This window comes from Rhipicephalus sanguineus, unplaced genomic scaffold (assembly GCF_013339695.2).
Source record: "Rhipicephalus sanguineus isolate Rsan-2018 unplaced genomic scaffold, BIME_Rsan_1.4 Seq1192, whole genome shotgun sequence".
In the NCBI taxonomy this organism is placed as follows: Eukaryota; Metazoa; Arthropoda; class Arachnida; order Ixodida; family Ixodidae; genus Rhipicephalus; species Rhipicephalus sanguineus.
Window position 1 is genome coordinate 44,335 of NW_023614464.1, and position 10,224 is coordinate 54,558.

The 10,224-nt window shown below is 43.7% G+C and overlaps 1 long non-coding RNA gene across 1 annotated transcript; it reads right to left on the bottom strand.

Moving 5' to 3' along the window:
* Positions 1-3,126: 3,126 nt before the first annotated feature.
* Positions 3,127-9,778, bottom strand: LOC119376421 (uncharacterized). The gene is made up of 2 exons (XR_005180566.2): positions 9,635-9,778; positions 3,127-7,405 (listed from the first exon to the last, which is right to left on the bottom strand). It is a non-coding gene; the product is annotated as an uncharacterized LOC119376421 (long non-coding RNA).
* Between the last annotated feature and the right edge of the window lie 446 nt (positions 9,779-10,224).

A 10,224-nucleotide genomic window follows, 5' to 3' on the forward strand; every position in this document is an offset into this window, starting at 1 on the left:
TAGCTTTTGTTTCACGGTTATGTATCAACACACGGTGACTGCTGGGGGTGCCTCACGAAAAACATGCTTTTGATCTGTGATGCGTGTATCTCAAGAACATTCTTATAAAGAAAAAAATGGGATGAAGACAGTTATGCGCGGGCGGAGGTCCGCTAGCGAGAAGTCCACGAGCAGCGTGTTGGAGGCCCTATATAGTGTGCTATACAAGGTGTTTCAAGAAATGTGTCCAACCTTCTCAAAAAATCAGGAAAATGCGATATTTGCTCGGGGCTTTCAGAATTGCTTTTTCTGTACCGGCAGGAACCTTAAGGTAGTTAAGGACATAATTTAGGACAGCAATTAAGAAAGTTACATTAATTAACTTTTTAATTAGTGGAGTTAGGTGACTGTGTCACATGGGAGAATTGAAGTTCTTCATGCGAGGAACCCATCCGAGCTTTGAGATTTCGAAAAAGCGTCCTCTAGTAATTGTTGTGGCGTAATGAAATTCAACGAAATGCAAAGGCTTTCAACAACGAAAGCCATCGAATTTGGTTGAATTTCATTAATTCGTATTTATTACTAGAGGCCGCTTTTTCGAAATCTCAATGTTGGGATGGGTTTCTGGCACGAAGAACTTCAATTCCTGAATTTGACGCAGTCACCTAGCTCCACTAATTAAAAAGTTAATTAATTTAACTTTCTTAATTACTCTCTCAAGTCATGTCTCTAACCATCTTAAGATGCCTAGCGCTACAGAAAAAGTCATTCACTCATTTTGGACGTCTCAGAAGAATATGGCAGTTGCGTTCTTCCATGTTTCTGTTTAGGTTTCGCCATTGAACGTGGTTGAATTTCATTACTTCGTAATTATTACTACATGCCACTTTTTCGAAATCCTAAAGTTGGGTTGGGTTTCTGGCATGAAGAACTTCAATTCCCCCATTTGACACAACCACCTCACTCCACTAATTAATTTAACTTTTTAAATTAAAGTCCCAAATAATTTCTTTAACCATCTTAAAATCCCTGCCACTACAGAAAAACCAATTCTGAAGGCAGCAATCAAATATCGCATTTTCCTGATTTTTTGAGAAGGTTGGACACATTTCTTGAAACACCCTGTATACTGCGAGAGCTACATGATACTGCCGCAACAGCGTTGGAATGTGCAGGAATAGAATAGATCCATTATACAATGCATGGGGTGAAGTATACTCGCTTGACGAAATATCTGGCTTGAAAAAGGACAATGACAGATTCCGTGCCGCGTGGTGTCCCCTTACCTCGAACCATAAGCATGCAGTGAGTAAGCTTCGAGAAACTTAGTCGCGCCTTTATTACCAAACTCGAACAAACCCCGAAAATATATCGAAATCGCTTCGTCCACCTCCTGCCAGTCCTAACCGCGTAGTCCAATGGCCAACTTCTACCGGTACAACATCACTGGGAAGGCATAAGCCATTATTATATGGAAAAAACGAGCACGGTGCAAACCGTGCATAACATACAGTGCTGAAAATTGCAAGGAAAAGCCTTCAAATAGGAGGTTTATAGATGACATTGAAGAGAGGCAAAGAGAGGCACGACGTTCGAGAACGAGAGAAGTGAAGGGATGAGCTGGGCAGCTATGGTCATTCTACAGAGGTCCACAAAGAGATCTCAGATTTGCTACAGTGGTCGAAGTTAAGAACGACTGCCGACGCCTTCGCAATTGGCAAGGCAGATGTGGTGCGCCCGTGCGGCCAGCGCGAGCAGTGCAAGAAGCTTTAGCGCGGCAGGATGTGTGATGCAACAGCGCATGGCGTGCTTAATCTCTTGAATCTCTTGATACCTCGATTTTCCGCGCAATAACATGTGAAGAAGTATACTATAAACTACCCCTTGTGCCATTAAAAAAACTATAAACTATGCCATAAGCAACTTATAGACTGTATATATATATATATATATATATACACTAGCAATGACATGTGGTATATGAAAATAATGCTATGACAAATAGTTTTTTTCTTCCTTTCGGCCGCCTATACGCATACACGTGGTGCACGCTGTTCCATACCTTTACCTAGATTAGTGTATTTAAAGCATACGGTCACAAATTTGGTTTTTTTTTTTTCCTCTGTTTCTCTTGCTGTGGCAAGGTGCTACAATGGTGAAAACAGGTGCTACATATCGAGAAGGGTGCACGATTGGCGTTGTGGTTAGAGCATGCTATAAATTTCAATAGGCTATAGAGTGCAATAAAAACAGAGTGAAGTGAGCGTTTTGTTCTCTGCCAAGCCAATCTAGAACACATGCTCTGGCGGTGCTCCGTGTTACGTGGCGGCGAAGTCATCATGCCGTCTAAATGGGAGGCTGCTATTACCAGCTCCGCGCTAGAAGAACAGCTGTATGGGCAGTCCAACGGGCCCGCGACGCAGCAGAGAGACTTGGTCTTTCTGTTCCGATGTCCGAGTTGCCCACAATGTGCTAGAGCGTGTTCTGATGGACCATAATAAAGTTTATCCATCCATCAATCCATCCTTTGTTGTTATTGCACTCCTTATCGAAACTGAACTCGTACTGCAAATCACTTTCCTTGCTACAATGTCTGCTACAAAACGCCCTTCACGATGGGTACACTATACCACTGCCGAACAAACATTCATTGTATCCAATATGTCCGCTCAAGTGTTTGCACCGCGAGCCCCTTTTTACAAGAAATTACCGTATGTTAAAGTATAATTGTTAGCGAAACACGCCAACAAACGTAGGTATCTGCCACTTAAAACACCTTACTGTCGATTCCATGTTCGGGCAACGCCACCTAGACTACTGATTCGGGCCTCAGTCGGGCCTGATCTGTGGTCGGGCCGGGCCGGGCCGGGTAGGCGGGATTTTTTTCTCGGGTTCTGGCTGGGCCCGGGACTCATTTTGAGTCACCGGGCCGGGTTCGGGCAGGTAAATTTGAACGAGTTCCGGGTCCGGGCCGGGCCCGGGCCGAGAATTACGGTTCGTGCAGTGCTCTAGTTCACACTACTTTGTGTGCAAAACAAATATGAATAAGAAAACCATGCACAGACAGTATTTCATATCAGCAGCAGTGGCAAACATGGAAGATGAGACTTCCAAGGCAGCTTACTGACTGCAAGAAATTCTCTGCTATAGTGAAGGAAAAGTTTATTTGGATGTTGCAAGGGTACTTTGAAACCCAACATCAGGCAGGAACCATAACTTCAAAACATTTTAGTTATGCTGCTCAACAGAAACATTGCTCCACAATATTGAAAAAAAAAATACAGTAGTTTCTAAGAAAAAAAAAATGGTATAGAGACTGACTGATCCTGCAGGAACAATAACATGGGTTTTCATTTAGTTGACTAAAAAAGTTATAGTGCTTACATTCTGAAGTTTTAAACAAAGCACACTCTCAACTAAGTGATCACATGAGAGGAGCATGAGGATTATTTTGGATAAGATGAAACAAAGGACAGCTGGCTGACATTTCATTGTCATATTTTTAGGTGTCCCTGTCTACCGACCAGTCTAAATTGGTGTGCCCTCACTTTCACTCTGAAAACTTGTTAACTACAAAAAAAAAACTACATATCACAAGCAAAGAGACTGGTGCATCTATGTGAAGTGCAGTAGTGGCCAAGTTTGAGTATGAACCAAACAAGCTTTTCTTTTTTGCGAGACGTAATGGTGTATTCGGTTGGTCGCTCTGGTTCAGAGAAGGTGGATGCGTGGGCAGCCTGCAATAGGAGTGCCAGACGCACAGTTTCAGCAGGAGCAATGCACCTGCAGCACCACGACGTGCTCGGCACAGAACTGTTTGCAAACATTTGTGTGCGACAATTGAGAAATGGCAGCCTCCTGCTCAGACATGTGTGAACACAGTCATCTCTTTAAACCGCATGCACAAGATATCTAAATGACCATCAATGCAACATGCAAACTCTGTCGTAGATCTTTTGCTTCATAAATCCCACGCTGTTGCACTGCGGTGCCACTACATGCAAGCGACATGAAAAAATGTAAGAGATGTTTTTTTGCTGCCTGAATAACTGCAATGACATGCCCGTAAAAGTTCAGAGCCCTTCCACTACTGTGAAGATCGAAGCCAGCAAAGCTGTGACTATGGTGGGTCTGCTTTAGTGAATATTGCTATAGTGAACTTATATTATCATCATCGACTATATTGAGGACGCACTCCTGTCCGCTGTCGTCCGCGTCCTTCAAAGCGCCGACGTGAGCCGCGCATTGTGTCAACACCCGAGGAGCTCCAAAATGCGTGGCTGTCCCATATTTGTTCGTGACGACCGTGCCAATGCAGTGCCTAGACTTGACTGACGTGGCGAAACTTGTACAAGAGGGCACCAGGGGGATTTTGCATCATGTCCTGCAGAGGTCTTTCTTTCCACTACAATATTCAACCTAGCCTTCACAGAAAGTGTTATAAACCGACATATACCCGCCGCCGAAAATTGTTGTTCTGCGCATTGTTTTGTCACCAGACGAGATCTTGTTCTATGCATTTTGTCCGCGGACGTGATCTGCCAGAACCTAGCCACAAACAGCTTCGCTGTTATAAAAGAAATTGCAAAAGCGTCGCCAGGCTGATGTTTTTTCCGGAGATCTAGTTTTATATGCCATCATCGGCTGCAAGATTACTTGCTGTCATGTCACCAGGTAGGTAGAAAACAAAATTTCAGGGGAGGTGTTTCGGATCCATAAAAACAACTCATATAATGATGAAAACGTTCAAATAATTCGTCCTCAACGTGAGGCGAGATGAAGCAAAGACTGATTCCACCATTTCCTGCTGCTGCAGTTGATGCTGTGTCACTCAGCAATAATGCAGTAGCAATTGGAAGCTGCCACACGCTACCCAAGCCCCTCAGTCAGGTCGTGCAAATGCTCACAATTTGAAATCGGAGCAGTTGGGAGCACTCAGAGTTGGAGGTTCACAGTCCAAGAGAACCTACCCAACATTGCTGGAGCGCTTAAATTCAACCACCGAAACACACCACCACTTTTCAAAGAGCTCTAAAGAATCTAAAAGCGACCATTTGAATACACCTTAAGTAAATCTGTCTAAAAATACTAAGGTATACAGAATATTACAAATTGGCTTTTGCAGTTGCTGCCATCAATTTATACTTTATTCCAAAAGAATACAACACTTGGCCAAAAACACACACCTCTTTGCAACTAGCTGGATAGAACTTTCATTAAATTTACTTTTTGACAATGCGCTGGTGTCGGCATATTACAGCTGAATGATCTGTTGTTCCACAAAAACACTATTCATTAGAAGTGCTTTGAGTCAAAAACATACAAAATCATATATGGAGAGAGTACGTACATATAATTAATCACTTTTCACTTACACATTAGATAACATTCGACACTATGAAAAACATAAAGCCATCTTAGAATACTCATACTTTGTTTGTCTTGCTTTACGCCAGTGACCACAATTTTCAATTGTATGATGCTGACCTCTACTTGTGTGTAAGAACATACCTTCCTGTGAGGGTTGCATGAACTGCAGATGCGATAAAATTTCTAGGCTCGTTTTGGTGCATTGTGGCGCAATTTACATCAAGCTGGAGCTGTCATGGCCAAGCACTGTGTCCGAGATGAGCAACAAGTGCACAAAAAGTGCCCACTTGTGCCCACGTAATCTACAGATGAAAATGAGCAATAAATCGTTTGAATAACTTTTTAAGCAATGACCAACAAAATTAGCAAACAAACAAAGATGTCAACCAGCTGCCCTTTACTTGATCTGATCAGCAATGACCTATGTATATGAAAAACTCAAAGTACCATTTGCCATAAAACCTTAAGGACTGAAATGTAGAGCCTTTTGCACAGCTGGCAAATCACTGTGTGCTTTCCGAGCTCACTGAAGATAACGCATACACTCACATAGGCAATGCAATGCCCTTATAAACAACTGAGACAAATAACAGACACAATACAGAAGCCTGCTGACCAGAAAACAAGGACATTGCAGACAAAGCTGTGGCAACAGCAATGCTGCTTGTACAAAAGAAATTGCAGTATATCTGTACGTGCATGCATGACAAGAATCCCTTTGACCCAATCCTATGGAAAAAAAAAAAAGAAAGAAAGAAAAACTGGAGGGCAACCCTTGAGTCTTAAAAGCAGCAAGTGCATGGAGATATGGCACAAAAAGAATTTACTGTTTGGCATATACGATGTTTCCTAAATCTTGTGCACTGAACCGTACCACTGTGCTCGAAGGCAAAAAAAAAAAAAAAAAGAAGCCTACAAAAAACAGTGTCTCTCTTTCTGGCGTCTCAGTTATGCTGTATTACAAGTGTTCAAACACATGCACGCACAGGAAAGTATGCGTAACAAATGCTAAAAACATTCACAAAAGGTTCAGGTTCGAATAAAACAAAAGGCATGGCTGAACAAAACCTTTTGCCATTTTTTGTCCAGTGTTTCAGGTGAGATAGCTAAAACCTGATACTAAAGATTTGTACTGCTACAATAGTTGAACTGGCCTGCAGAACTGAGCAACAATTTTCATGAGCCACAGCTATGCCTTGCTCAGAGCAGAGCTGAGCTAAGCTTCACAACACCTTCAACTTTAGCCTTTCTTTCCTGTTTACCCTGTTTCTGCAGCCACAAACAGTGAACCACACAAATAATGTAAAAAAAAATATATAGTGCACTTGAAATTTAAGGAAGGCATAAAAATGATAAGCATAAACCAAGTAAATCTTGTCTTTGATGTGCACAGCTATGGTGTTGAAGACTGCGCTTTTGAGACTTACATGGAAAGGTACCAAGCCAAACAAGAAAGACAAGAAAATCTGAAATTTTTTCTTTCATTCTCGTTCGTAGCAGGCAAACACGCGTGGTCTAGCACAAGACCCCCATGGAGACTGCCCATGGGCCCTGCTGTACGCGCACAAACTTTGGGAAAAGGAGGCAAATAAAACATGACAAACCCGACCTGAGCCACACTGACTACTCATGATGGCCAGGAAGGATGCCCGTCACTCGAATTAACACTCCTTCACGAGCACTTCATGTCCAGGACTGATTGAGAAGCATGCAGACATCAAATCTTGCACACTTCAGCTAGGCCTGGGTGCTCTGCTGACTCAAGTCACACCTCGATGCTCACTTCCCGAAAGCCAAAAGAGTTTCCTTCTGCTGGCAGGGCCAGTGCTCCATTGGCTGCTGTCAGCCAGCGGCCTTGCTTGCCACACTGCTTGGGCGACTGAACATATAGGCATTCCGGTGACAAGAGCCTCATTCCCAACAAGTGCTTTGCTTCACAGATGGAAAGGGGGGGGCGGAGGACCGAATGCTTTCACTGTGCAGCGCCATCTCTCCACTGCTTCTGCTGTTCAAGCAGGCGCTCGAGCGGTGAGGGGCCGGGTCCCGACCACAGGGACTGCACAAAACAGAGAATGGGGAGGTGCTCAAGCTCTCGCTTTATAAATAACGACAAACAAGTAACTGACTGTCGGCTGAAAAGGAGTGGTGTTCCTCAGCACTTTCCATGCGTGTCGGCAAATTTCGTGGTTCATCAAAAGAGACCGCTGTGCTATAAGTGTGCTACAAATACAGTCGAACACGGATATATCGAACCCACATATATCGAATTTTCGGCTATATCGAACTCGTAAATTATCCCCTTGAAAATCCTTTGTAAAAGTATAGAAATTCACACGTCTATATCGAACGGTATTTTTACCCGTCATCGGATATATCGAACGCCGTGCGAGCTGGAAGGCGCACTTCAGCACTCGCTGAGCCCCGCAACCTTCGTGGCACTGCACCTCAGCAGACACCCGAAACGCTCGAAAAACAAGCGGGCGAGAGGGCTTGGACTGTACTCCTGTTGGGTGCGTTCTCCTACTTGTGGAACGGCTTTTTTTTTTCTTTTTTCCCTCTCTCTCTCTCATGCTTTCTCTGTGTTGCCGTCGGCTCGGAGAGCAGGAACGAAGGAGCAGGCGGCTTTCGTCTTTTCTTTTCGTTTTTTTTTTAAAGCAGGAACGAAGGAGCCGCCAGCCTCCTCCTTTCGCCTTTTCTTTCTTTTTTTTTGTTGCTATTTTGTGAGTTTTGATCAGCCAACCACAGCCCGACCCTTTCGTATTTGCTCAGCCAACCACAGCTCGCGCCTTTCGTACATCACTGCTGCCCTCGCAGGTAGCCCGGGCACCCGGGTAGCCATCGCCGCCATCGTGACTGATCGGGAGCGCTTTGTTGGCGGAGTTCACTTCAGTGAGTTGTCGCATACTACCACATTCCTCTTTTGCGTGCGTGCTCCCCTGCGAGCTCAAAAACATCGAGCTGAAGTTTCTGCTGGCCAACATGACAGCGAAGCTGCAACCGCTCGACCAGGGCATCATCAAGTCCTGCAAGGTGAGCTGAAGGTTGACCTGCTTGGTGCCATTCAAATGCCCAGGCCGACAGCTCAAGTGGTGACGAAGATCGTCCGGACGAGGTGGCGGCTACACAAGCATACTCCACCGCTGAAGTGACAGCAGCGTTCTGCTCGATTCGCCGTTTATGCGGCAACATGGAGTGAACCGGGCTGTCGCACCTGGACAGTCTCAATAAGATTGAGGCCAGCGTCTTCAACTTCATTTCGAAGACGAAGAAGCAGGCCAAGATAAGCAATTTTTTTTTCGCGCAAATAAAACATTCTGTTGCATCGTGTGTGTAGAATTAGTTGTCATTCTTGAATGCGCCAATTGTAGGTGATCGTCCGCCACTGGTAAGGTCTCGAGGCCTGTATTTTTTTATATCGATTTTTTCATATATCGAACTAATTCGCGATCCCCTTCGAGTTCAATATATCCGTGTTTGACTGTATGCACTACTATTACTTTGCTGCAGATGTGCAAAAATATGAGGAAAACGGATTTACTGACAGGCTTTAAATGCCCAAAGCAACACTGAGGCTCTGACGCAAGGGCTCCGAATTATTTCTGACCAGTCCACTTAATGCGACTGTTGTTGCTGTCGCGAGGAATTGAGCCTATGACCTCGTGTTCTGCGGTGGAATACCACAGCCACTGAGCCACTGTGGCAGGTGGGGTTTGTAGTAGCGCACTGAAATATGACAAGAGACAAGAAACAGTCTAGCAAAACACTGCTCCCATTCAAAGTTGCACACATTTCCTCGACAATTCAGAAACGAGTATTTTTTATTGACTGCCACTATGTCACCCATTTCAAGGAACAGAAACCCTCACAGAACAAGTATGTGGGCTTGATATTTTAGCACACTTTCACTGCGCACATTCAATATTACTGTGCATCACAAATGGGAGCGTCTAATGAGAAACATAAAACACACGGATCTTTTTCCTGTGTTGAACATTTTTCAGGAACCTTGATAAACAAGAAAAAACATAACCTTAAAAAAAAGGAAAAGAAAAGAAAGAAATCAGTGTGCAACATATGCAAATATTTTGTGCAACATTTAACTGGCACAAAAAAAAGTGCTAGTTATAAAATAAACGCCACATGAAAGAATACAGGGATGCCACTAAGGTCCATGTTTCATGTAATTGAGAAAACAAACTTTGCAAAAAACCATTGCTCTTAAGTTAACACCTTCATGTGTCCACAACATGTCAATTACACAACACAACACACCGCCAACCCTCACCTGAATCCTGGAATGCATCACCATAGGGTCAAGTGCACCAGCTTGAGATCTGCCACCTGCAGGAAATAGACAAAATTAATGGAGCAATGAATGTTAAAGAAACATGAAAAAAACATGGAACAATGTGAACCATAGCATAAAGAGAAAGCAAGAAAGAGCAGTTCAGCTTTTTAGCTCATTTCACCATCCTTATTATTACTACTTTTTGCTATTACATTGTGAATATATTAGGTGATTATTTTTAAAGACGATAGTCTTTCTTCGCGAACTTAAACGCAGAAACTTTGGTCTGTCTGTCTGTCACCCGATTCGGCCACCCGGCCAAAGTTTAGACACTTGCTGAACGCCCAGCCATCTTGAACTGGTAGCTGTGTTCATACTTGTGAACATTGTCGATCAAAAAGCAAATATTACGCATATCTGAGGCGCAACATCAGTACGTAAGTACTAGGTGGTGTGTTCCTTTACTAGAAAACACATAGATACGTAATTCTAAAGACCCTAGTGTTTCTTAGGCTGCGCTGAAAATGCTAGTGTTTCTTGGGCTGCGCTGCAAATGCGACGCTATGAGCCAGGTGCGGCCATTCAAC